Below are 26,121 nucleotides of genomic sequence, written 5' to 3'. Positions count from 1 at the left end.
TCCAGCCCTGTTTCACATTTCCCAGACAGTACTAGGCAAGTTAGTAAAATTTGCTTCACAGAAGACAAGGGAAAGACATTCCTTTTGGGAAGAATGTAAATTTTTCATCCAATCTGTGCCATTTAGAGTCTTGTGAAAGCTACTTGACTATGTGATGGATAAGTCACTCCACCTCTCTGAGGCCTAGTTTCCCCATTTGTATATGATACCTGTGGACTTTGTGGGGTACTTTATGTATACACCATGGGATACTTGGAGCACTGTAATAGTGGCACAGCAGAGTAAGAAGCCCTAATTGGTTTAGGTGTTGCCTTCCTTAAGCCTACAGAAAGGCAGTGTGTCACTATATTAATTATATAGCAAAGGAATAAAAATCTGATTTTTTTTTTACTAGTTGGCATCCTCCTCGAGCCACTAGCCTAGCAGCCATCTTTATTCTTCACCAGCACATGAGTATTGCAGCACCCCAAAAGACTGAAATTTCTCTGGACACTAGCTCCAGAAAGTTATTAGCCTCCAAATATTTAGAATACTCCTCCCAAGTCCCCACCACCACCACCACCACAACCACCACTACCACCAATGAGCTACACTGTATCAAGTAGCATCACTGCCTAGGTTCAAACTTTAAACTAAGGAATAATATTAAATTATCGTTAAAAATATTTTTAAAACCTATCATTGATTGGCTGTGTGAGCTTTGATAATTCAATTTTCAGTTAAGAAAAATTAGTTAAGTCATTATGCCCAAGTTTCTGTGCTAGTTTCAAGGATATGAGATAGTGAGGCGGTGTCTTTCCTGTCTTTTTTTTTTTTTCTACTTTTAGGCAATTGGGGTTAAGTGACCTGCCCAGGGTCACACAGCTAGTAAGTGTCAAGTGTTTGGTCTGAGACCGGATTTGAACTCAGGTCCTCCTGACTTCAGGGCCAGTGCTCTATCCACTGTGCAACCTAGCTACCCTTTTCCTCTCTTGATATGAGTAATACCATGTAAGAATAAACCTCATTTTTAATCTAAGTAGTTAGACACACCAATGTTTTGGTTCTCCTTTAACTCAGATGTTGTGCAATACTAACCAAAGACAAACAGGAACTACTCTGCCTCAGACTTAGATTCTGGAGGCCAATAACAGACTAGGAAGTTTTTATGCCCTCACCTAGGAAAAAAACAAACTGCCCCAGTGCAGGTGACTGACTGGTCATGAATCTAGCATTTCTTGACGTTTTCTGCGTACTGTAAGTACCTAGGGAAAATGCAAGTATTCAGAAGCCCACTTGCCCCATGGAGACTTTCCCTCTCCACGGACCAACTTATGCTTCTCTCTGCCTTGATTTGTAACTATGGATGACATGAAGAAACAGATTACCACCTTGTGCCCTAAATTATAACCAATGGGTTTGTTGTTTATGATAATATAAAGATGAAAGGTAGCATAGTCTCTGACCTCACGAAACTCATATTCTACTTGGATGCAGAACAATCATATGTACAGAAATAACTGTAATGTGCATTACATAGATATTATGCACATACAATATATATGTATATATACATATGTGCATGTGTATATATATAGATATAGATATCTTTCCTCCCAGGGAAAAAGTTGCCAGTGGGAGAAGGGAATCAACATAGTGAAGGGATATTATATTCAAGGATGATACAACATCTGAAGTATGGTGACAAAGTATAGAAATTCAGAAGCGGAGTCAAGAGGGGACTAAAGATTGGGCAGCCTGGACTCTTCAGAACGAAGGGTGGAAATACCCATTTTCCAGGACTACTGATTAAAGAAGGAAACAAAAGGCAGAGAAAAGCCACCAGGGATGCAAGGTCTCGTGTCAGGCCCACCTAAACAAGCATACCTTCCAATGTCATATTTTCTAATTTCTCTAACTTAGAGAAACTATTGCTACTAGGGGAGAGAGGGGAGAAAGCAGGTTGAGAAGGAAAGATGATAAAATCAGTTTCGCCCATAATGCTGTTGATACAGCCAATGGATAACTAGAGATTATGGATTGGGGCTCAAAAGGAAATGGGCAAGTCATTCCCCTTCCTGGATCTCAGTTTCTCGTCAGAATCAGGCAACAAGATAAAATAATGTCATTTCTAACATTTCTAACACTCTGTTCTTTGTTCCCTCAGAGAAACCACAACCAGAGAGAACAGTCAGGAAATGAGTGATAATGAAAATTAGGAAGGAAAAACATCCTTTTAAGCAAACTCTGATTGTTTCCTATCACCTCTAGGATCAAATATAAACTCCATTGTCATTTAAAGCTTTTCACAATCTGGCCCCTTCCTACCTTTCCAGCCTTTTTCTACTTCACTGCCCTCTGAGCATTCCACACTGTGATCATATTGGCCTTCTTACTGTAGCTTATATAAGACCCTCCATCTCCAGTCTCTGTACCTTTAACCTAGTTATCCCCCATACCTGAAATGAACTCTCTCTTCACATCTGCCTCATGGAATCCATGATTCCCATTTAAGATTCAGTTCAGGCACCACCTTCTGGATGGTGTCTTTCTTGGTCCCTCTATGGCCTACATCCAGGTCACTTTGGATCTTTTTTGTATGTGTTTTATAAATACCTGTAGATATGCATTTCTCTCTCCTTTTAGAATGCAAGCTTCTTGAAGGCAGGCATTCTTTTACATTTGTCTTTGTATCCCTGGGTGTCTATTGTAGTAAGCACATAACTGATGCTTAATAAATCCATGTTGATTAAACACAGGTTTAAATCCAGATCCTCTCATTTCAAGACTGAGACTTTCTACTCTGTGTTCCCCACCAAAAAAAATCTTACCTGGGGAAGATAAAAAAGATGGAAAGATTTGTCCACTTAGGATTTCAAAACTGAACATTTCTATAACTAAACTCTAGCCCAACCAAAGATTAATTTGCTTCTTTCCCAAAAATCCTGGTTTCAGTATTGGGAGGAAAAAAATCCTGTAACAAAGACCCAGAAAATGGATGCCTACCCCATTCATTAGCTGCCTCCAGTTCTTGCCTGGCTGGTTGCCCCCCATCCTTGGCTCATGGTATTGACTATTGATGGCAAGGGCTATCTGCTTATCATCAGACTGCTATTTCCTGCTCTCAGCCCAACCCCCCTGGCCTTTCAGAGCTTTGTATATTCCCTCAAATCAGGATCTTTGGTGTGTTTAATTGGAGAGGTAGTTTATAGATTCATGGAGCCATAGAGAGTTAGATTTGGAAGGGATGCAAGAACATAGAAAGGAGAATATGAGAACTGAAAGGGTATTTAGAAGTTGAATTATCAGAGCTCAAAAGCAATTCTGTGGTGGAAAAGCTGCTGAACTTGAAATCAGAGGACCTGGCTTCCAATCCTGGCTTTACTCCTTACTACCTCAGTGACCTGGGACAATTCACTTACCTTCACTGAACTTTGGTTTCCCAGTCTATAAAATGAGAGGGCCTGAGGAGATGATTTCTAAGGACTCTTCCAGCTCTAAAATTATAATGACCCTATTAAAATAGAATGTCAGCCTGGAAAAGGATCTTAGTAATTATCTGGATTAGCCTCTAATTTCAGAGGAAATTGCTATCTAGGAAAAAGAAAAATAATTTTCCCAAGGTCACAAAGCAACCAACCAATCAATAATCAGCAAATATTTGTTAAGTGCCTACTGTGTGTAGTACTATATATTCTAGGTGCTAGGGAAGATACCAAGTTTTAATAAGATATAGTTGAAATTAGACAGCAATACAAAGACAGATGTCTTTCTCATAACATGCAATACTAGGGTCTACATGGAATAAAGCCTTGGGATATGCTTTTTCCCTAAAATGTGGAATATGACAACATAGAGAGATAATGATGTGTCTATTGTAGTAAAAATACATCAACAAAAATTAAGGGGTTTTCTTGTCGCCGGCAGATACACATAAATGAGGCAGTAATGTTATTCAAGGAGTAAGAGGGCAATGATCTTGTTTTCTTCACTTATATTTTTTTCCTTTCTCAACTGCCAAAGATTATTTTGAGAGCAAAGACAGCCTTTGCACAGCTGCTGTAGGGGACTTTGGGGCAGAATCCTTGAAATGGAGTTGGCGGTGGGAGTAGGGCACAGGAACCCGATCAGGGATTAAATCTGATTAAATCATGAAGAACATTCTATCCCTAAGTCAGATAGTTGTCTGGGACAATGGACTTCAAATCAGAACCAGATATAAGTAGTTAAAATAAGTAGACCTAATCTTAGTCAAGAGGCACACTGACTGGTTTTTTGTTAGCTGCCTTTAAGTGAATATGATGGTTCATAATTGATTCATATCTGGGACATCGAAGCACTAAAAGCAACAAGCCTGCCCTTGTCAGAGAAAAGCTTTCTGACTGCCACGTTTTAGCAGATAGGAGCAGAAAGCCAGTAGATAGCCCTGAAGATAATGAGGCACAGAAGGGTCAAAGAAAGAAGCTCAGGGACCATGAGACCAATGGAAATACTCAGAAGAGATAAAAGAGCAGAGACTCAACACCCAGCACAGAGACACACCCAGGGAGAGAAGAGATGTAACATCCAACAGAGAACAACAGAGAACAGGATGACAGCATTACCAGAGAACTTTGACAACCCTATAGTGTCAGAGACAGGAGTTCTCTTGCTCACGCATTTGTCCTTATTTTATACCCTGGTTATATAAGTTCCTAACACATGACCCCTCAGGAATATTTCCTATGTATGTGCCCTCCATACTTATCATGTATACCTTACCTGAATTTGTGCTCTCCTCCCACTAGGGATATGATAACCTGGGGAAGAATGTGCCCATGTGAGAGAGCAGGAGGGATTATTTTACTGTCACTTTGTTTGCTAAACTGCTTAAAGTGAGGTTTTGTTTGTTTGTTTGTTTTGAACTAATGCGTCTTCTGACTGATAAAAATAAACACATAGGCAGGGGATCATTAGCTATGTTTTTGAGTAGTTGCTGACCCACAGAGTATTCCAAACCTAAGGTAGCTTTTTTGAGGTTCATGTATGAGTGGGTGCCTCAGGAGCTACATTTTTACATGGTTAAACTGTCAAAATACCTAAGGAAAGCCAGCAAAAGTCAGCCAGACTCTAGTCTAATCTAGTTGATCCTGATTAAACTAAATTTAGTCTGTCTAAGACTATCTAGTCCTTTTTCTTTCTCCTTCCTCCCCTCCCTGAGACAGCAAACAATTTGATATAAGTTATATATGTGCAGTCACGCAAAATATATTTACATAGTAGTCGTGTTGTAAAAGAAAAGACAAAAAAACAGAAAAGTTAAGAAAAAAATTTTAAAGTATGCTTTAATCTGCATTCAGACCTCATGAGTTCCTTCTCTGGAGGTGGGTAGCATTTCTCATCATAGATCCTTTGGAATTGTCTTGGATCATTACATTTCTGAAAATAACTAAGTCATTCACAGTTGATCATCATAAAATATTTCTGTTCCTGTGTACATGGTTCTCCTGGATCTGCTCACTTCACTTTGCATCAGTTCATGTAAGTCTTTCCAGGTTTTTCTGAAGCCATCCTGCTCATCACTTCTAATAGCACAATAGCATTCTATCACAATCATATTCCACAACTTTTTCAGCCATTCTCCAATTAATGGGCATCCCCTCAATTTCCAGTTCTCCACCACTACAAAAAGAGCTGCTATAAATATTTTTCGTATATATGGGTCATTTTCCTTTTTTCTTTTTTGTTATCTCTTTAGGATACAGACCTAGTAGTGGTATTGCTGGGTCAAAGGGTATGCATAATTGTATAGCTCTTTAGGCATAATTCCAAATTGCTCTCCAGAGTGGTTGGATCAACTCACAACTCCACTAAACAGTGTTTTAGTCTCCCAGTTTTCCCACATCCCCTCCAACATTTGTCATTTTCCTTTTCTGTCAGATTAGCTAATCTGATAGGTGTAAGGTGGTATCTCAGAGTTGTTTTAATTTGCATCTCTAATCAATAGTGATTTAGAACATTTTTTCATATAACTATAGACAGTTTTTATTTCTTCATCTGAAAACCACCTGTTCATATCCTTTTCTCTCTCTCTCTGCTTTTACCCTGTCCCTTCTCAAAAGTGTTTTGCCTCTGACCACTGCCTACCCCAATCCACCCTCCCTTCTATCAGCCCCATCCCCCTTTTTATCTCCTTCCCCTCCTATCCTAGTCACCTGTAGGGTAAGATAGACTTCTATACCAAAATTAGTATATACGTAATACCTTCTTTGAGCCAATTCTGATGAGGGTAAGGTTCCAGCATTTTCTACCACCGTCACCACCCATGTTCCCCTCCACTATAAAAGCTCTTTTGTGTCTCTTTTATGTGCAATAGTTTATCTCATTCTACCTCTCCCTTTCTCCTTCTCCCAGTACATCCCTCTTTCTCATCTCTTAATTTTATGTTTTTGGATATCATCCCATCATGGTCAACTCATATCTGTGCCCTCTGTCTAAATGCCCTAATAATGAGAAAATCTTTTGGAGTTAAAAGGATCTTTTTCCTATGTAGGAATGTAAATCCAATTTAACCTTGTTAAGTCCCTTATGATTTCTCTTTCCGGTTTACCTTTTTATGCTTCCTTTGAGTCTTGTATTTGAAAGTCAAATTTTTTTTTTATTCAGCTCTGTTCTTTTCATCAGGAATGCTTGAAAGTACTCTATTTCATTAAATTTCCATTTTTCCCTGGAATGATTATACTCAATTTTGCTGGGTAGGTGATTCTTGGTTGTAAGCCTAGTTCCTTTGCCCTCCAGAATATCGTATTCCAAGCCCTCCAATCCTTTAATGTGGAAGCCGTTAAATCTTGTATGGCTCCATGATCTTTGGATTGTTTCTTTCAGGCTGCTTACAATATTTTCTTCTTGACCTGAGAGCTCTGGAATTTAGTTATAATATTCCTGGGAATTTTCATTTGGGGATCTCTTTCAGGAAGTGATCAGTGAATTCTTTCAGTTTCTGTTTTACCTCCTGGTTCTAGGATATCAGGGTAGATTTCTTTGATAATTTCTTGAAACATTTGTCTAGGCTCTTTTTTTTAATCATGACTTTCAGAGAGTTCAGTAATTCTTAAATTACCTCTCTTGGATCTATTTTCCAGGTCAGTTGTTTTTCCAATAAGCTATTTTGCATTTTCTTCTATTTTTTCATTCTTTTGCTTTGTCTGTTGCTTGATGTTATCAGCTTCCACTTGCTAATTCTACTTTTTAAGGAGTTATTTTCCTCAGTGAATTTTTGTACTTCTTTTTCCATTTGGCCAATTCTGATTTTTAGATGTTATTTTCTTCAGTATTTTTTGAGCTTCCTCTACCAAGCTGTAGGCTCTTTTTTCACAATTTTTTTTTTGCATCACTCTCATTTCTTTTCCCAATTTTTCCTCTACCTCTCTTATTTGATTTTCAAAATCCTTTTTGAACTCTTCCAGGAATTCTTTTTGGTCCTGAGACCAATTCACATCTCTCTTTGAGGCCTTGAATGTAGCTGTTTTGACTTTGTAGTCTTCTGAATTTGTGTTTTGATCTTTCTTGTCACCATAGTAATTTCTACGATCAGGACCTTTTTTGTTGTTTTTTGCTCATTTCCCAGCTTGTTTCTTGACTTTTAACTTTATATTAAAGTTGGACTCCACTCCTAGGGTAGAGAAGGCACTGTTCTAAGCTTCAGGTTTTTTGTGCTGTTGTTTACAGAGATAGTTCTGTGGGTCTGTAAGTTTTCAGTTCTTCCAAGGTGGTATGATCTATGGAGAGGTGTGGTCACTATTCTGCTGGCTTGTGCTCTGGTCTGTGAGTAACCACAAGCACTGTTTTCTGCCCTGGACTATGACCAGGCTCCCCTCTGTACCCATATGCTCTAGTGTGCTAGTGTTCCTCCTAGCCGTGGAACGGTGACCCAGAACTGTGTATGGGCAATGCAACAGAGTCCTGCCCCCCAGTACCAGCAAAGGATCCCCTGTAATTTCCTTCCAACCACTTGTCTAATCTCCTTACCATCTATGAGCTGAGAGCCCCAGAAGGCACTGCTGCCAATTAAGTCACCCCCAAGACCTGCTGCTGGCTTGTGCCCACTACTGGCTGCTTGGTGCAGTGGTCTGGTGCCTTGCTTCTGGCTTGCACAGGGGAATGGGGCCTCACTGCTGGCTTTTTCCCGGGGCCTTCCTGCTGGCTTGCACTGGGGCTCTGGCTTAATGAAGGCTTGCTGGGTGTGGCCTGCCCTGGCCTATGCTCCACTCTCACTCCAGTGAAACAGACTTTTCCTGGCAACCTTCTATATTGTCTTGGGGCTTTAAGAACTTACATTCTAATAGGGGAGGCAGCATGTATATAAGTACTTATATACGTGATATATGTAGAATAGATAAAGGGTAACACTAGCAGCTGCGGGAGCCAGAAAAAGTCTTCTGTAGAAGACAGCATTTTAGCTGACTCTTAAAGAAAACCTAGGAAGTGTATGCAAGTAGGGAGATTATTCCAGACATGGGGGGGGGGCAGCCAGTCTGAAGGCATAGACAGAAAATAGAGAATTGTGTATGAGGAACAGCAAGTAAGTCAGTATGGACAAATCAAATAGAAAATAGTAAGTGAGACAACTAGAAAGAGAGCAAGGGGCCAGGTTGTTAAGAGCTTTAAAGTCAAATAGAGGAATTTAAATCTGATCTTAGGGGTAATAGGGAGTCACTGGAATTTAATGAGTAGGAGATGACATGGTCAGACCTGTGCTTTAGGAAAATCAATTTGGCAGCTATGTGAAGAATGAGTAGGAATGGGGAGATAGTTGAAGTAGGGAGCCAGTTGGAAGCTATTGCATTACTGCAAGTGAGAGGTGATAAGAGACAGAACTAGGATGGTGACCATATTAATACAGAAAAGGGAACATACATGAAAGATACCGTGGAGGTAAAAGCAACAAGATCTGGCAATTGATTGAGTATATGAAGTGACTCACCTTGTGGACTGAAGAGTCAAGGATGACTTGCAACTTGGAGGATTGTGGTATCCTCAGTAGGAAGAGAGGAGTTTAAAAGAGCGGTCAGTCTGGAGGAAAAGATAATCAGTTCTATTTTGGACATATTGGGTTTGAAATACCTGTAAGGCATCCAATTAGAAATGCCCAATGGGCAGTTGGTGATGTGGAACTGGAGGAGTTATCTGTATAGAGTTAATAATTGAACCCATGGGAGCCAATGAGATCAACAAGGGAGAGAGTGCTGCAGAGAAGTGCTACCCAGGGACTAGTCCTTTCATGGTCTAGGGGCAGGGGTAAAGGCAGTGATGGTACCACCTTACTACTCAAGGTCACAGATGCCCTACATTAGGATCCACCTCTATCTCTGGAAAATTACACAGATTTCATCTGAATCCAAATTTAACTCAACAACTAACCCTGTCTGTCTGTCACTGAAAAAGAGATGAGTCCCTGGCCTCAAGGAATTGACAGTCTAGAAGAGAGATAAGGACCTAAAAAGCTCCAATACAAGGGAGTGTATGAAAGTGATATATGACACAGGGTAGGGGAATTGGGAAGGCTTCCTGAGTGAGGTGGCTTTTATCATGGACCTTGATGGGCAAATAAACAAATAAATGAATGAAAAAAGAAATAACTCCTATTTCTTCATTATATTAAAGTTTACAAAGCACTGTCATACACAGCATCTCAGAGTTGGAAGGGACTATCAGAAGCTATCTAGTTCATAATTGATGAGGTGATCATGCAGATATTATTATTCACATTTTATCCATCAGGAAGCTGAGGTTCAGGTTACTGGCCTTGGGCAAGTCAGAAACATGAAATCCTACGTTCTGTGTTGTAAGGTCCCTCCCTGCTGTGGTATTCTGTGTTCTATGACTTATGGTCCCTTTCAGCCTTGATATTGTACATCATGTGTTCTAAGACTGTCCTTCTCTGGTATTCTGTGCTCTGTATTCTAAACTCCTGTGCGCCTCTAATATCTAGTCATTACTTTATGTTTCCATACAGCTCTGGCATTCTATGATTCTAAATTCACTGGGGATATTTTCAACTTCTCCACTACTCTGCAGTCAAATATCTGATCCCTCCCACTCTGACTGTGACTCACATATACATGCTGCCTGCCTCTGTGTGTGTGTGTGTGTGTGTGTGTGTGTGTGTGTGTGTGCGCGCGGGCGATAGAGAAAGAGAGAGAGAGAAGTAAAGAGAGAGAGGGAAAGAGAGGGGGAGAGGGGGAGAGAGAGAGAGAGAGAGAGAGAGAGAGAGAGAGAGAGAGAGAGAGAGAGAGAGAGAGAGAGAGGCGAGAAGAGAAGGGGGAGGAGGAGGCAGAGGGAGGGAGTAAAACCTCTGTCACTCACTATAACCACTGCCATCCTATTGGGGTCTGGGAGAGCTCCAAGTCGTTAAATCGGGTGCTGCAGGAAGTTGAGCCAGGGAGACGACCACGAGAGGCACTGAGAATCAGGGGCTCTCCTACCTTGTCAGCCAATCCTCCAGCTGCTTACTGCATCAGGTACAGTAGTGCACACTTTATTATCTTTATATTCCCCCCCCCAACTTGGATATTCTTCGGTGCTGAGCAGGAAGTGGGTGCAATATAGGCAAAGGGATGAAACCTAGATGCAGCGAGTTGTAGAAATCAGTGACCACATGAGGAGGTGCTGAGGAAGAGTCTGAATGCCTTATCTCTCCACAGGGGTTTGAGAGGGCTGGAGTTCTTTAAGGCTGGAAAAGAGGCTGAAATGTGATAAAGTTACCTGAAGGCTGAAGGAGATTGGGGGAGTCGATTTAGAGGTAGATTTGGAAAGTAACAAAAATCATCTGAGTGGGCTTATCACAGCATTTCATCAGTCACATTTCTTCTGAACTGCTGCCACATCATTCCTGGTAGGGAAATCTTTTTCCTACCCACGGAGTTATATCGTGGCTTATTGTGGCAGTTTCTCAAGGTGGATCAGTGCCTGGGCCTTAGGAATGTCTCTGCTCTGCTTGCCCACAGCATGGGGCAAGAAAGCAGCAACAAGAACCCTGAGTCCCCTTAGATTCAGTCTCTTTATCTCAGAACCATTCATTTGGCTTTAGCAAGCCAAGCAATGAGATGTGTGTGTTCATTCAGGTATATGCCTTTTGGTGTTGGGAAGCACAGTTTCCCCCAAGGTGCCTACTGAATGTATAGAAACTCAATGACTCCTATTCTCCCATGAGACTATGTGTGCCAAAAGCTGGAGACTGCTGTGTACCTGGGTGTAAGGGCTGTGTGTGTAGAAGCTGTATATACAGACGGCAATAGGCAATATCTCTGTGGACATGGAGCCCCTCAGACCTAGTCTGTGTAGTTATTCATAGTGCTTAAAATCAGGGAAGACTGGAATGTTAGGTTTATGAAACTTTGGGACCTTAGATCTTCAGACTCTTAGAATTTGAGAGTTTTCAAATTTTGAAATCATGTAATTATAATGTATTTATATTTATGTAATTATAATCTTATAATTATGAAGTTTTGGAACTTTATAAAGATTTAGTCTCTTGGAATATTAGAATTTTGGAATCATGGACTCAGGGGATTTTAGAATTATGGAATCTTAGAATTATGGAATCTTAGAATCATGAAGTCTTAGAAGCCTAGAATCGTGAGAGATCTTACATCTCTAAAAGGATATGGCAGAGGAGGTATTGGCTTCAGGCAGAGGCTAAACTAAATCACCTCTAAGCTTCCTTCCAGTTCTGAGATTCTAAGCCCCTGCCCAAAGCAGGAATCTGACCTTTGATTGTTTTTTTTTCCTTTTCCCTGAATTTTAATTTAAGGGATCCCAGAAGTTGACTCCCAAGAGGGTCCCAGAAAACTCCTTACCTGTCTGCCTACTTTGGAATTATTCCATTCTTATATTTCTAGAAAACAGATTTGGATGAAGGTGAGAAAGGACAGAGGACCACACATGTGTGCAGGGCAACCCACCTTCATTAATCTTTCCTTAAATTAAGAAATACAAACTATTAGAGTTGAAAGATACCTTAAAGATAATCTACTTTAACTCTCTCACTACTAAATGAAGGAACAAGGTTACAGAATACGTTAGCGAAGAAGTTGGGACATAGAAACAGGTCTCTTGGCTTTCAGTCTCAATGTCTTCTACCCCACTATAAATCTGAAATCACCAAATAGAGCTAGGCTAGGCTTACACATCAAGCAACTTGGAGTTGGGGCATCTGGGTTCTAGTGCTAATCTTTGCCACTAATTCACTATGTATCCTTTGACAAGTCACTTTCCCTCTTTGGGCCTCAGTTTCCTCACTTGCAAAAATAGTCCTTCCCAGCTCTGATCTAGTCTCAATGTTCCAGCTCCAGATTCTTCCAGCTCTAACATTCTGTTAGTCTGTGATACACACAGGTTCCAACCATTTACTCTAATCTGACTGGGAAAGGGCCTCTATACTTCAAATTCATCTTTAAAATGTTAATAATAACCATCCATTCCTGGCAGAGGTAGCTAAAAAGGCAAAGAGGTCGGAACCACTGCTTGAAATGCCTCTTGAAAATCTAAGTGAAATCTAATTGCCACTTAAAACACAAGGCATGTTTCAGGGAGGGTGGACCATACAGAGTATGTGGGATCAATACATTAGCTGAGGTTTCCTGGGATACTAAGAATGGTAGAGAGCTAGCTAAGGAGAAAAGAGTAACAGGGAAGCGAGGAGCCCTTTAAGATGGACCTACTTGCTCAACCTAGCTCACTGAGAACCTTGGGAAGTATCATCCTTCAAGTCCTCCTGACCTCTTTTTGTCCATATGAATGCTGACCGTGCCCCATCTTCTAAGGTGCTCCTGGCTGCTCTTAGTTAATAGGAGTCACAAAATATTAAAGCTTTCGGGGACTGAAGGCCAGAGAGAGAAAGTAATTTTGCCAAAGTCATGCAGTTAGTAGTAGGTAACAGAGTTGAGGGTCAAACCCAGGTGTTTTGGCTCCAAGTCCAGTGCCCTAAGACTGTACCACATTGCCAGCACTGGGACCAGGACAGCCAATAAGGTGCAGGCTGATGATTACCTGGCATGGAACCTCCAGCCAGTCTGCAGAATGTTTGTGAGGAGAGAAGAGAAGGACCAGCTGCTTCTCATCCCCACTGAGGAAACAGGATTTATCTACTTATACAAGAATTCAGTTCTGTTAAAGGAGGAAATTCCCATCAGTGGAAAAGTAGGGTGATCCAAGGAGGTTGGGGACGAGCCAATTAAAACACAGCATGTCGGGGCTAGACAGAACACTAAATTGCAGGCCTAGAAAGCTTAGAAAATGTGGAATGTCAGAGTTGGAAGAGGACAGAGCATAGAACGTAGGATATCAGAGATTAAAGGGACTTCAGAGCACACACTGTAGAATGTCACTATAGACATTCTAAAACCTTAGAGACCATTTAATCCAACCCCCCTAATTATACAGATAAAGAACAGGGAGAAAGTTACTTGCCCAAAGGTGACAGGGGTATATCCAGGACTCAGATCTCTGTCTCCTTGACTTTCACTTCAGTGCTCCTTGTACTATATCTACGGCCTTCCTTGAAGATAATATTCATGTCTCACTCCCCCAAGACTTCTCTCCTTCAATCTAAATATTCCAGGTTCCTTCAACAGGCCTTTGCATGGCATGGTCTCTAATCCCCATCTAGCCTTGGTCAGAGTAGTAGCAAGGTATAACAGGTAGGACCTCAGGCCTAATGTCAGAAAGATCTTGGTTCAACTCCCAACTCAGACAATTAACTAACTGTATGAACCTGGGCAAGTCATTTAACCTCCCTGTGCCTCAGTGTCCTAATCTGTAAAGTGAGGAGATCAGATTTGGCCTCTGAAGTCCCTTCTAGCTCTAAATCAATGATACCATAGTCCTATGACCCCTTCTTGAGACTTACTGCAGCTTACCAACATCCTCCCTAAAATGTGACACACACCACCACCACCCCCAGAACTGGCTGAAACTACAGGTTTCCAAAGCTCCAGGAAAACCAAGTTGAAAAAAAGAAGTTCAGCAGGGAGGCTCCAGGCTAGAACAGAGAAATGGAGTAGGGGGTTTGTGAAGAAAGGTTAGGAGGTAGTCAAGACCAGACAGTTTAAAGGTTGTCCTCTCTTCAACTAACAGTCATGGGACAAACTTGGATATGGATGAGACACACTTGCAGCCGGGTAGGCCAGAAACCCAGTATTAGAGCAGGGAGGAAGGAGTTTGCTTGTACCCAAGGTTACCAGAGTTGGCACAACCCAGATAAATGTTCTCAGACCTTGAGATTCAAAGGTGGGAACCAAGAGAGTCCAGGGCAGCCATAAAAGATCAATGGTCCAGGGTCTGCCCTGCTTCTCCATCCCAAGAGGAGCTAGTGGCTGTCCAGATATCATCCTGGACATTACAGATCCCACGAGAACCTGGTGGCTCCTGCTGCCTCTGATTGTCTAGGAGAGGGATTGGACTCATTCTTTTTAGCCCCAAAGCGAAGAAGTAGGTGTAATGAGCAGGGAGTTGAAGGCAGACAAATTTCAACTTGACATAAGAAAAAACTTCCTAATAATTAGAATTATTCAAAAGTAGAATAGGCTGCCTGTAGACATCATCATCACGACCATGGTAATATGACTAAAAATAATAAATGGCATTTATATATCACTTTACAGTTTGCAAAGTATTTTACATATGTCATGTTATTTGATTAATACCATAATCCCAGGAGGTAGGTGTTATCATCACCTCCATTTTATAAATGAAGAAGATAATCCCAGGAGGTAGGTGTTATCATCACCTCCATTTCATAAATGAAGAAATTAAGGGAGATGGGTTAAATGACTTGCCTAGGGTCACACAGCTAGTAAGTATGGGAGGCTGGATTTGAAGTCAGGTCTTCCTGACTTCAGGTCCAGAATTCCATCCACTGGGATCATGCCACATGGGGCTCAGAGCTGTTCCAGAAAGTCTGCCTATGTACATGAAGAGTCACCCCTCTAGAGAAAGAATGTGGGATCAAAGGACATGGATTGGGATACTTGCTGTGCTAATTACTATTATTAATGATAGTAATGGCTGACTTGCATGGATTTGCAAAGAGCTTGGCATATATTACCGCATTTGATCCTGAAAGCTACTCTATAAGGAAAGTATTATTATCGCATTTTATAATTGAGGAAACTGAGGCAACATCACACAGCTAGTTAGTGTCTGATGGGGCAGGATTTTAATTCAGGTCTATCTCACTCCAATTCCAGCTCTCTATCCACATGGCACCTCCATCACCTCTGTTACCTACATGACATTTCACCTCTTTGGCCTTCAGTTACTTCCTCTGAGGATATTAGACTAGAGGATCTCTAAACTCCTTTCCTTCTCTAAACTCCTTTCCTTCTCTAAATCCCATGATCACATATGCTGGAGCTCCCAGCACATTTCCCAGCCTCTTAGGCTGCCCTTATCCTCAGGGTGACCTACAGACTTAGGGGTACAGAAAGTCTGACAGGGAGGTTAGATTTTCCAGCTGGAAAAGGGGGGAAAGGCTTAAAGGATACCCCACCCCAGGGCTGAAGGATTAGTGAAATTGGCTGAGAGTTTCCCTGAAAGTTACTTCAATAAACACATTATTCGTTTTAATAATAGATATAGGGGTTGTATCCTGGAAGATTTTTAGCAGATGACTAACTAAGAAAATCTCAGGTCACAATACTTGACATCATAATGTCAGGGAATTTCATGCCTCCATGAGACAATGGAAAGTAGTTTTCTGTGAGATGGGATTTTGGATTAAAGCACCTTCTATCTCTAAAATTCTATACTCCAAGGTCAATCCCAGCTCTTCCATATTTTTTTCCCTGTGGTCTAAGATTCCTTCTAGCACTGACATTCCTATGTCCTATATGCCAAGGGTCTTCTGTGTTCTCTGTGCTATGTTCTAAGGCTCCTTCCAACTCATAATCTGATTTGGGCTGCACTCAGGAATTTTACAGCTGGCTTGTGGGCCACGAGTTTGTCCTAAGTGACCTTCTACTAACCCTTTACATTCTTTGTTATTCCTTTGACATTCTTTGTTATTCAGTCGTTTTCAGTCATGTCCTGCTCTCTGTGACCTCATTTAGGATTTTCTTGGCAAAGACACTGGAGTGGTTTGCCGTTTCCTTCTCCAGTTCATTTTACAGATGAGGAAACTGAGGCAAACAGGGTTAAATAACTTTCTCAGGGTCACACAGCTAGGAAATGTCTGAGGCCAGATTTGAACTCAGGAAAACCAATCTTTCTGACTTCAGACCCAGCGTTCTGTGCACTATGGCGCCACCTTGCTGCCATCCTGACATCCTATGAATCTATAAACCTATGCAAGCCCCTTTACGGTATCCCACCAAATGGTCAGTCATGTAGCTCTGCCTGGGACAATGACTTCTCTCCCTCCTTAGACAGCCAGCTAATTAACTGGACAGCTCTGACAAGAAGCTCTTTCTTTTGAGCCAAAATCTACCTTCCTGCAACTTCCATCTAGTTCTTCCCTTAGAATTCTACAAAATAAGATCATAGATTTAGAACTGAAAAATATCATAAAGATCATCTAATTCAACCCCCTTGTTCTACAGGTGGAGAAATCCCAGGTCGTTAAACAATTTGTCCACATTTACGCAGGCAAAAAGTGACATAGCCAGGATTTGAACTGTGGTCATTTGACTCTAAATAGAAAGCTCCTCCCGACTGTCGTCCTCATATATATAGCTCTTCAGATATACAGAGAAAACTATCTTATCTTCCTTTCTTTTCTCCAGGTTAAACATTCCCATTTCATTCCAGAGATCTTAACTTGTCACGTTTTGGGGCACCTTCCCCAGCTGCTTTGTCACCTCTGAAATGTAACAACAACAACAAAAATGTGAGAACTCCCAGGGAGAAAAACTCTCTTTACTGGTACAGAGCAGTCGCCAACCTTAGAATCTTAGATTACTTTCTTGGGGACAGTGAGCTTTGAACTGGCTTACCCAGAATCACACAACCAGTATGTTTTCTTACGCAAGTAGGACTGGAATTGTGGCCTACCTGAATCTCCTTCTTTATCCACTATACCAGTGGTATTCCAGCACATTGCTTAGAAAACCACAAATTAACATTATCTCTGTTATATTGTATGTTTATTTATTTTGGTACATATTTCCCAATTCTATTTTAATCTGATTCAGACTCATTGTGGGGGGAGGGGAGAGGTTGCCAGCTGCTTGTAGCCCTCAGGCCAAGTCTGACATCATGATGTTTCTCTTCTTGCTGATGCGTAGAATATTAGACCATTGAATGCCAAAGCTAGAAGAGAGAATATATTTTAGTACTTCCATAGATCTATGATCTCACTGAGGCAAGCACTCATTCCCTTGATGTAGATTATTAGCCAGCTGTATCTCTTGTCCTTATTCTACCAGAAATCCTCCAGAGAAGGTCTACCCAATGTTGTAGAGACCTTCTTCTACATATTCCTGTATTTCAGGAATCTACTAGAGTGATCCTCTAGCTATTATTGTCCCCCACCTCACTACATTTTTTCTAACCCTTACATTTTTTCAATAGTACATTTGAGGACTGTAACAAGTGAAATCTGAAATAACTAAGGCAACCAAGGTTTGAGCTTCCAAGCATACTGATTTATTTAGCAATGCATGCCAGTTACATAACAAATCGGAACCAGGCCTCTTCAGCCTGGCACTGGACCCCAAATACAGAGGGAAACAGACCTTTATGCATTAAAAGAAAATAATTAATAGTATATAAACCAGGATACAAGAGTAAGTCATTGGATTTCTAATTGGAGAAAAGATTATGGACTTTCCAAGTTGGGAACGGGAGAGCAAACAGGTACAATTTTCCAGATGTAAAACAGGATGTAAAACACAATTAGCAAGCAGGTGGAATTTACAGGAAAAATGCTCAAAATGGAGTCAGTTTTACACAGCAGAGTCAGTTTGATTCACAAAATTTCCACAACTCTCTCAGGATGTTAATACTGATGTGGTTCAATTCTTCAATGAATAGTAGTGGTTAAATCAATGTTTATAAATTGTCTTTAAAAATTACATGATTCTCGGTACCTTCTGATCCCTATTCAATTCAATGAGCATTTATTAAGCCATTACTATGTGCGAGAGACTGTGCTAGGCTCTAGGGGAACAAAGATTAAAAAGTGAAAACAGTCCCTGCACTCAAGGAGCTTCCATTCTATTGGGGATACAAACCAAGGACACAGATAAATTAATACAAAATATATGCTAAACAAAGACTAAATGATTTCAGGAGGATCAAGAACAAATGGTAAAATCAAGAAAGGCCTCTTGTAGGTAGTGCTTGAGATGAATCTTGAAAAGAGCTAGAGATTCCAAGAAGGAATGAGGGAAATTGGAGAATTTCTCTCTGATGCTGAGGTTGAAAGCCTGGGCGAGTCTAAAGTTACTGGTGCCTTCAATGTAAATTGGAGAATTAGGAAGAGACAAATGAGTTCTGTTATGGCCATATTATATTTGAAGTGCCTCTGGAACATCCATTTGGAGATATCCAATAGGCCGTTGGTGATGTAAGAGTGGAGATCAGGAGAACTAGAGCTGGATATACAGATCTGGGGGTCATCTGCATGGAGATGATCATGGAACCCATGGGAATTAATGAGATCACTAAGAGTAAGGGGTGGAGACAGACAATGATCCAGTAAAGGAGACTCAGACAGAGCACTCAAACAGGTAGGAGAAGAATCAGGGGAGGCATGAAAACCTAGAGACTAGCATGGTATATGTCAGACAGCATTTGTTAGGCCCTTATTATGTTGCTTTTGCATTAGTAAGTCAGCCCTTGTCCTCAAAGAGCTTACATTCTACTGGGGAACATAATGTGCATAGATATGTAAATAGGAGATATAAAAAATAAATACAAGGTGATTGGTGGGGGGGATGGGAGAGAGAATGACAACTTAAAAAATCTGGAAAGTCCTCTTGAAGGAGATGGCACTTGAATAAGGTCTTTAATGGAGCAAGGAGTTTCCAGAGGTGGAGGGGGGGAGGATGTATATTATGAGCAAAAGGGGTGGCCGGTACTATGACCATCATTCTGCCTGGCCAGTGATAGAGAAGGAAGTGCTTCATTTTCCGTCTACAAACATGGAGCATCTTGAGAGACCCACACCATCACTTCCCATTTGTATTTGCTTCTAGGCAATGACCATGAGCTTGGCTTTAAGAATTTCAGTCTCAAGTTCCTGCAGCTGCTAAAGAAGATTGGAGCCCAGGATCTCCATCTGGAGAGAAGAAGTATGTTATGTTGGATTGACCAAAAGGCTTTCCTCTTGGAACAGCTTGGAATGTGGATGTTAGGATGCCAAACACACACTTAACAGAGACCAGATGGGATTTTGTTTGGATAAGAAAGGATTGTCCTGAGAAAAAGGAAGGAAGTAGTCATAGAGGGGAAAGAGAATCAGAGAGGAAGAAGGGAGATAGGGTAGATATAGGGAAGGATGATTAGAAATGGAAAAGGGATGGTCACAGTGGGAGAAAGGGAGCAGTGATTGATGTCACAGAAAGAGGAGGGCATAGTTACACAGAGAGAAGAGAGAGGATCAGAGGGAGTGAAGTGAGGGTTACAAAGGGAAGAGGTAGTTACAGAAAGAAAGGGGCTCAGAGAACAAGAAAGAAGGTGATCAGAAAGAAGGAGATAATTACAGGGAGAGAAGAGAATCAGAAGGAAAGAATAGTAATAATCAGAGGCGACCATGGGCACAGAGGGAAAGAAGATCAGAAGGAAGTAAACAGGAAGGTCAGAGAGCAAGGAGAAGGTGGTCAGAGAGGGAAGACGAGAGAAAGGAAAGAATGGTCTTACAGAGAAGGAGATCAGAAATAAGAAAAGGGAGATGCTTTAAGAGAGAGACGAGAGACAGTTACAGAGAAAGAAAACAGGATCTAAGAGAGGAAGGGATGATTAAAGAGTGAGGAGATGTCATAGAGAAAGAAGGGGAGCAAAGAGAAGAAAAGGGGATGGTAGAAGATCACTACAGGGAGGCGAATGAACACAAAAAAAAGGGGAGGAGGAAGGTCAGGGAGGGGAAGGGGCATGATCAGATAAAAAAAGGGATAATCACAAAGACAAGTGGAGCATGGGGAGGGGCAGGGTTAAAAGACTCAGGAGTGGGGTGGCCACAGAGGGAGAAAGGAATCAGAGTGAAGGGAAGACAATAATCTTCCCATCCTCTGGAAATGTTCCTTTCCTGAGAACCCTGAGGCTGGAGTTCTTTCTGCATCTGAAACTGGCATACAGCTCCTGCCATCCCATTTTCTGGGCTTCTGGGAAAGAAGAAAAGGGATGGTCACAAAGAAAGGAGGGCATGGGAGAATGGAGGTTATGGCCTGAGGTGGAGAGGGATCATTTTGGATGGAAACTGCTTTTCAAACAAATGAGATCCTCATCCGCTTCTTTGCATAATGAGGTAATGCATCCACCTTGGAAAACAGAATGAAATCCCCACTTGATCACTCAGGACTAAAAGCAAAATGATGACAATGCTGCAGGCTTAGAAATCAGTGAGCTCGGGCTGAGGTTGGGAGATCTGGGAGCCCAGAGCACTTAGCCCTCTGCTCAGCGTGAAGCCTGAGGCTCCCCGCCAGCATCTAGGGACTCTGAGTTCCAGGCCACTGTGGGACATCCAGTCTGGCGGGGAGCATCTGGGACTTGGCCGGAGGAAGCCAGGAGGGCCCAGGGATCTGTGAGGGGGAGAGCTAAAGGGTGGAGCTGTAAATCAGAAGGATCCAATCTGTGGTCCTGACCTCCTACACACCCCAGTCCACACTCACACTCAGTGGCTTTCTTCAGCCGCTGCACTGAGATGCAAGGATTGAGGCAACAATGTGGGATGCCCAGACAGCTTTCTCTTTAACTGATGGGAAGGAAGGCAGTACGTAGAAGTAGAAAATGTGCAAATTTAGATATAGGAGACCAAAGTTCGAATCCTAACTCAAACATTTACTTGTTTTGTGACCCTGGGCCAAATCCTTTTACTCTCTGTCCCTCAGTTTCCCCATCTGTAACATGGAGATAAATATACTAGCCCTCTTGTCTCACAGGGTTGCTATTGGGAAAGAGCTTCGCAACCCTTAAATCACTATAGAAATGTTAGCTCTTTTCGTTATAATACCAACTGGACAGAGGAGTCACAGTGCAGGAGCAAAATACTTAGAGCAGGACTCAGATAAAGGGGCTTCTAATGCTGGTCATGCTACCACTGAGCCTCTACCTCTGGATACTGAGGGAAATGAAGCAATCAATGAAGTATCTGCCACAGCAGGAAGAACACTAGCTCTTAAGTCATCGAATGGGCATCTGAGTCCCTCCTGTGATATACTTACTGTGTGACCCTGGGCAAGGCACCTGACTTCCCTGACCCTCAGTTTCCCCATCTACAAAATGAGGGAGTTGGACTAGATGACTAGATGGGTCTATGTCTATGATCCAATGAACAATTGATTAAGCACTTATGTGCCAGGAAGGGCTGCTAGCTGGTGCCATAGTGCACAGAGCCCCAAGCCTGGAGTCAGGAAGATTCATCTTGTTGAGTTCAAATCTAAGCTCAGACACTTAGTAGCTGTGTGACCCTGGGCAAGTCACTTAACACTGTTTGCCTCAGTTTCCTCATCTGTAAAATGAGCTGGAGAAGGAAATGGTAAACCACTCCAGTAGCTTTGCCAAGAAAACCCCAAATAGCGTCACAAAGTGTTGGAAATGACTGAAAATGACTAAACCACAACAAAAATGTGCCAGGCAGTATGCAAGGTACTAGAGATACAAAGACTAAAATGAAATAGTCCTTGCCCCTAATTGCATTGGAGAGGGGGAGGGGAAAGAGAGAGGAAACAAATTCTAAGTATATAGAAGGCAAATGGGGGAGGAGAGGGCAGTTAAGAACTAAAATATGGAGGAATCAAAAAAGACTTCCTGTAGGACATGATGTATGAGTTGTACTCTGAAAAAAACTAGAGATTCTAATCTCAGCTGTGCTACTACTTCCTGCTTGGGTGAAATAGGCCAATTCATTGACTGAAGATATCCATATGTCCTCATCTGTCTAATAACGGAGTTGGACTGACAGAGGTGAGTGAATTCCTGGCATGGGGAACAGAGAAAACAAAGGAGATGGAATGCCATGCGTGAAGTACAACAAGAAGGTCAGTTCTTCTGGACCACAGAGTGAGCAAAGGGAAATAATGTGTAATAAGCCTGGAATGGTAGATTGGAACCAAGTTGTAGAATATTTTAAATGTCAAACAGAAGAGTCTGTATTCGATCCTATAGAGGCAATAGGGAGCCACAGGAGATTATTGAGCAGAGACGTGATTTAGTCAGTACTATATTTTAGAAATGTGTTGGCAGCTGTGTAAAGTATGGATGGAAGAGGAGAGAGATGAGGATATTTGGAAACTATTCTAATAGCCCCAGCAAGATGGCTTGCACTATGGTGGTGAATGTGTGAGTGAAAGGAGATGTATGTGAGATATATTATAGAGGGAATAAGTTGACAGGACTTCACAACTCAGGTGGACTCAGTGACCTCTACAGTCCCTCCTGGCTCAGTGTGGAACAGTAGAAAGAGCACTGGATTTGGAGTCAACAAAACTGAGTTCAAATCCTGGCTCTGCCATTTATTCCCTATGTGACAAATCTCTTTATCTCTCTGAGCCTGGTTTCCTCATCTTCAAGATAAGGGACTTGGAGTAAGTAACCTCGAGGGTCCCTTCTAGCTCTGTTCCCACATATGTGTATTCATTCAGTTACTGAAGATGTGGCATGGCACACTGAATAGAAACTTGACTGTAAAGTCAAAAGGACCTGGGTTTGAGTCCTACCTCTGATCCATAACTGGCTTTGTGACTCTAGGCAAGTGATTTAACCTCCCAGTGCTCTAAGCAACCCTGTAAGACTAGAAGTTGCAGAAGAGGTGCCAACCTGCATTGGTAGAGGGAATTCCCTCACCTGGCAGTTGCCCATACTACTGAAATCAAAGATTCCATCCTAGTCTTCAGGGCACTGTTCAGCCCTCCCCCGAGGATTGTTAGAAGCTAAGTACAGTAGCAGGACTTGGATGCCAGTGTTAGATCCGGAGAAAGCAGCCTTAGATTTCTCAGCAAAGGAACATTACCAGGATTTCAGCATCTCTCTCTCTCTTTCTCCTTCAGTCCTATAGTAGAATGAGCATGTCAGAAGACCTGGATTCATGACCCTTCTCTGCCACTTATTAGCTGTGTAATCGTGCAGGAGTCATAAATATTTCTTCATGAAAATCCTTTGGAAAGTGGGTGGTACGGGTATTACTCCCTATTTTACAACTGAGGAGACTGAAGCGCAAAAGGAAATCATAGGATCATTCTATTAAGAGCACCAGGGCAAGGGCTCTTTGAGAAGGGAACAGAAGAAAAAATTGACATAGATGATTTACTTGCCTTTTAGGACAGAGGCCCAAGAGCCCACTTGATATCAGTCCCCCAAGTATATGACTCAGCTATTCTCAGCAGTACAATGATCTAAGACAATCCCAAAGGATTCATGATGAAAAATGTTATCCACTTCCAGAGAAAGAACTGATAGCATCTGAATACGGACTGAAACATACTTTTTTCACATTCTTTCTCTTTTTAGTTCTAGTTTTCTTGCACAAAAAAACTAATACGGAAATGTTTTACATAATTATACATGTATAATCTATATCATTTTTCCATCTCAGGGAGGGGAGAAACCAAGAAGGGGGGAAGAATAGAATTTGGAACTCAAAACTTAAAAAAAAAAAAGAATGTTAAAAATTGTTTTTACATTAATTGGGAAAAAATAAAATATTATTTTTAAAAGACATGTTTTGCCTAATATCAGAAGGCAGACAGAACTAGACCCTATGTAAGATAGTTAACAAAGAGGTTGACTTTGAATTGATTCCAAGATTGTTTCTCCCATTTTACAAGTGGGAAAATTGAGGCTCTGAGGGGATAAGTGATTTGTCTATGATTGCCCATCTGGTAAGGGTCAGGGACAGGATTGGATCCAGGTCTTATAACTCCTTATCCAGTATACTAACCACTTCCCCAAGCTACTAGAGCTCCTTATAGCTCACTTCTTGACGTCCTCACTGTGATTCTCTCTCCTCCCTGTGGCAGGGATATGTTTTCTCTCCTTTTTAAATGCCTAAAACCACTGTCAACAATATGTAGGAGAATGTTAATGAACCTAAGCCACCCACTGTTTGAGCAAATGTCGTCAACTGCTTTCAAAGAGTTTGAGTGGGCTCTTTTCACGTAAGCACAATAACTAACTGCCCAAGAAGAATGTAATTTTTTACATACTGACTTTAAAAGATAAGAACTACAGCAAGGACTTAGGCCAAAATGACATGTATAGTAGACAGAGAGAATGGACCTGGAGCCAGGAGGCCTTGGCTCTTCTGACTCCAGGCTCCACCATGAACAAGCTACTCTGGTCTCTCTGGCCTCCAGTTTGCCCATCTGTGTTATCAGGAGATTGAGCCAAAGAACCTATCTCTAGCAGTCTGTAATTATGATTCTGAGGCCTTCTCAGCCAGGTGAGAGGGTAATGAAAGCAAGTAAGCTGAGTAGAATAGGTTATGGTCATCTGGCAAGTGGACTCCAGCTCTTTCTAGTGGGTGAAAAAAATGTCACTCTTGCCCCCGGAGTTGTCACTTCCTCTTTGTCTTGGACTATAAATTCTCAGAAACTTATTTTTAATACCACTTAAAATGTTCCAGGTAAGTACATTATATTTACAGCAGAGACCCTGTAAGTATTCTTGGGAAGTGGTGAATACACTCACCCACCTCTAATCAGATAATCACAGGGAACAGAAACTTGGGGATTGTTTAAATAGCACAATTTTTATTCTGAAGGGGGAAACATTTCTATTTATTTTCTAAGCATCTCGGCACCTATCCACACACTGGGGCAATGCTTAGTTTGATTGTACGACTCAGTCAGAAGCTCAGAGATTGCATCAGTTGTGAGGAACATTAGGATATAAATTATAAAATGTCACAGCTGGGAAGGCCGTTAGAATATAAAATGTCAGAATTCAGAAGGATTTTAGGGCATAGAAAGTCAGAACTAGAAATTATTTTAAGATGAAAGATAGATTGTGAGAGATAGATGCAACCTTATAATCACAGAATACAGGATATAGTTGTGAGGGCTTTTAGAAGACAAAATAGAGAATGTCAGGGCTAGAAGGGACCATGGGAAGGAAGAGAACAAATATTTATTAATCATCTACTATATGCCAGGCACTGTGTTAAGCCCTCTACAAATATTATCTCATTTAATCCTCACTGTAACAACCCCGAGAAGTAGCTACTATTATTATCACCATTTTACAGTTGACGAAACTAAGGTTGCCCAGGGTCATACAGCTAATGAGCGTCTGAGGCTGGATCTGAACTCATGTTTCCTGACTCCAGGCCTAGCGCTCTATCCACTGTGCCACTCCCTAAAGGAGATGTATTCCTATATTTTCTAAGCATCTCAGCACCTATGTGCACACTGGGGCAATGCTTTTTAAGAAATATTTTGTCCCAGCAAAGACTACCACCAAACCCAGCAGCCATCACAAGACCAGCAAAACAGTTCCCAACTGATACTATGTACCCAGCAATCACTCAGGGTAGGGATCAGTGGAGCAATACTCTCGGCGAGATGATGCATTCAGCAGAGAGCAGGACCAGTTAGGGCAGTGTATTAATATACCAGAAGACTTCAGTGGTCCTGCAACATCAGAGACATGATATTTTCCTCCATACATGTGCCCTGGCCAATACATTCCTTACATGTGTGCCCATGCACGATCTCTATGAGAGCTTCCCATCTCCACTGATAGCGTGGAAGAATGCGCATTAGTTGGGAGAGGAGGGGGGAGTGTTCTGTTGCAAATTTTCTTACTGTGCTATTTCCTTAAAGCCTTTGCATTGAGAGTTGTGTCATATGAGCAACTAAAGAAAACCTAAATACATCAATGAGGGCTCATGTGCTATGTTTTTTTAGTGAATGCATACTGACATAGTACTGCGAAATGAAAGTAGCTATTCTGAGACGCCCATGTGTAAGAAAAGCATGCCCCAGATATGGAAAACCGGGGTTCAGTGAG

The 26,121-nt window shown here is 41.6% G+C and overlaps 1 protein-coding gene across 2 annotated transcripts in view; it reads left to right on the top strand.

The window, feature by feature from the left end:
- The first annotated feature begins 10,269 nt into the window (after nucleotides 1-10,269).
- The window catches only part of HRH2 (histamine receptor H2), a 49,889-nt gene continuing 34,037 nt past the window's right edge, over nucleotides 10,270-26,121 (top strand). For both annotated transcript variants that reach the window (XR_003567284.1, XM_027841860.1), the window contains exons 1-2: nucleotides 10,270-10,478; nucleotides 19,155-19,250. The gene's annotated coding sequence lies outside the window, so the exon portion shown is untranslated. The remainder of the gene's footprint in view (nucleotides 10,479-19,154; nucleotides 19,251-26,121) is intronic.

Source organism: Vombatus ursinus, unplaced genomic scaffold (assembly GCF_900497805.2).
Source record: "Vombatus ursinus unplaced genomic scaffold, bare-nosed wombat genome assembly UNPS02014863.1, whole genome shotgun sequence".
NCBI lineage: Eukaryota > Metazoa > Chordata > Mammalia > Diprotodontia > Vombatidae > Vombatus > Vombatus ursinus.
Note: the sequence above shows the minus strand (reverse complement) of the source record. Positions and strands in the feature narration are given on the sequence as shown.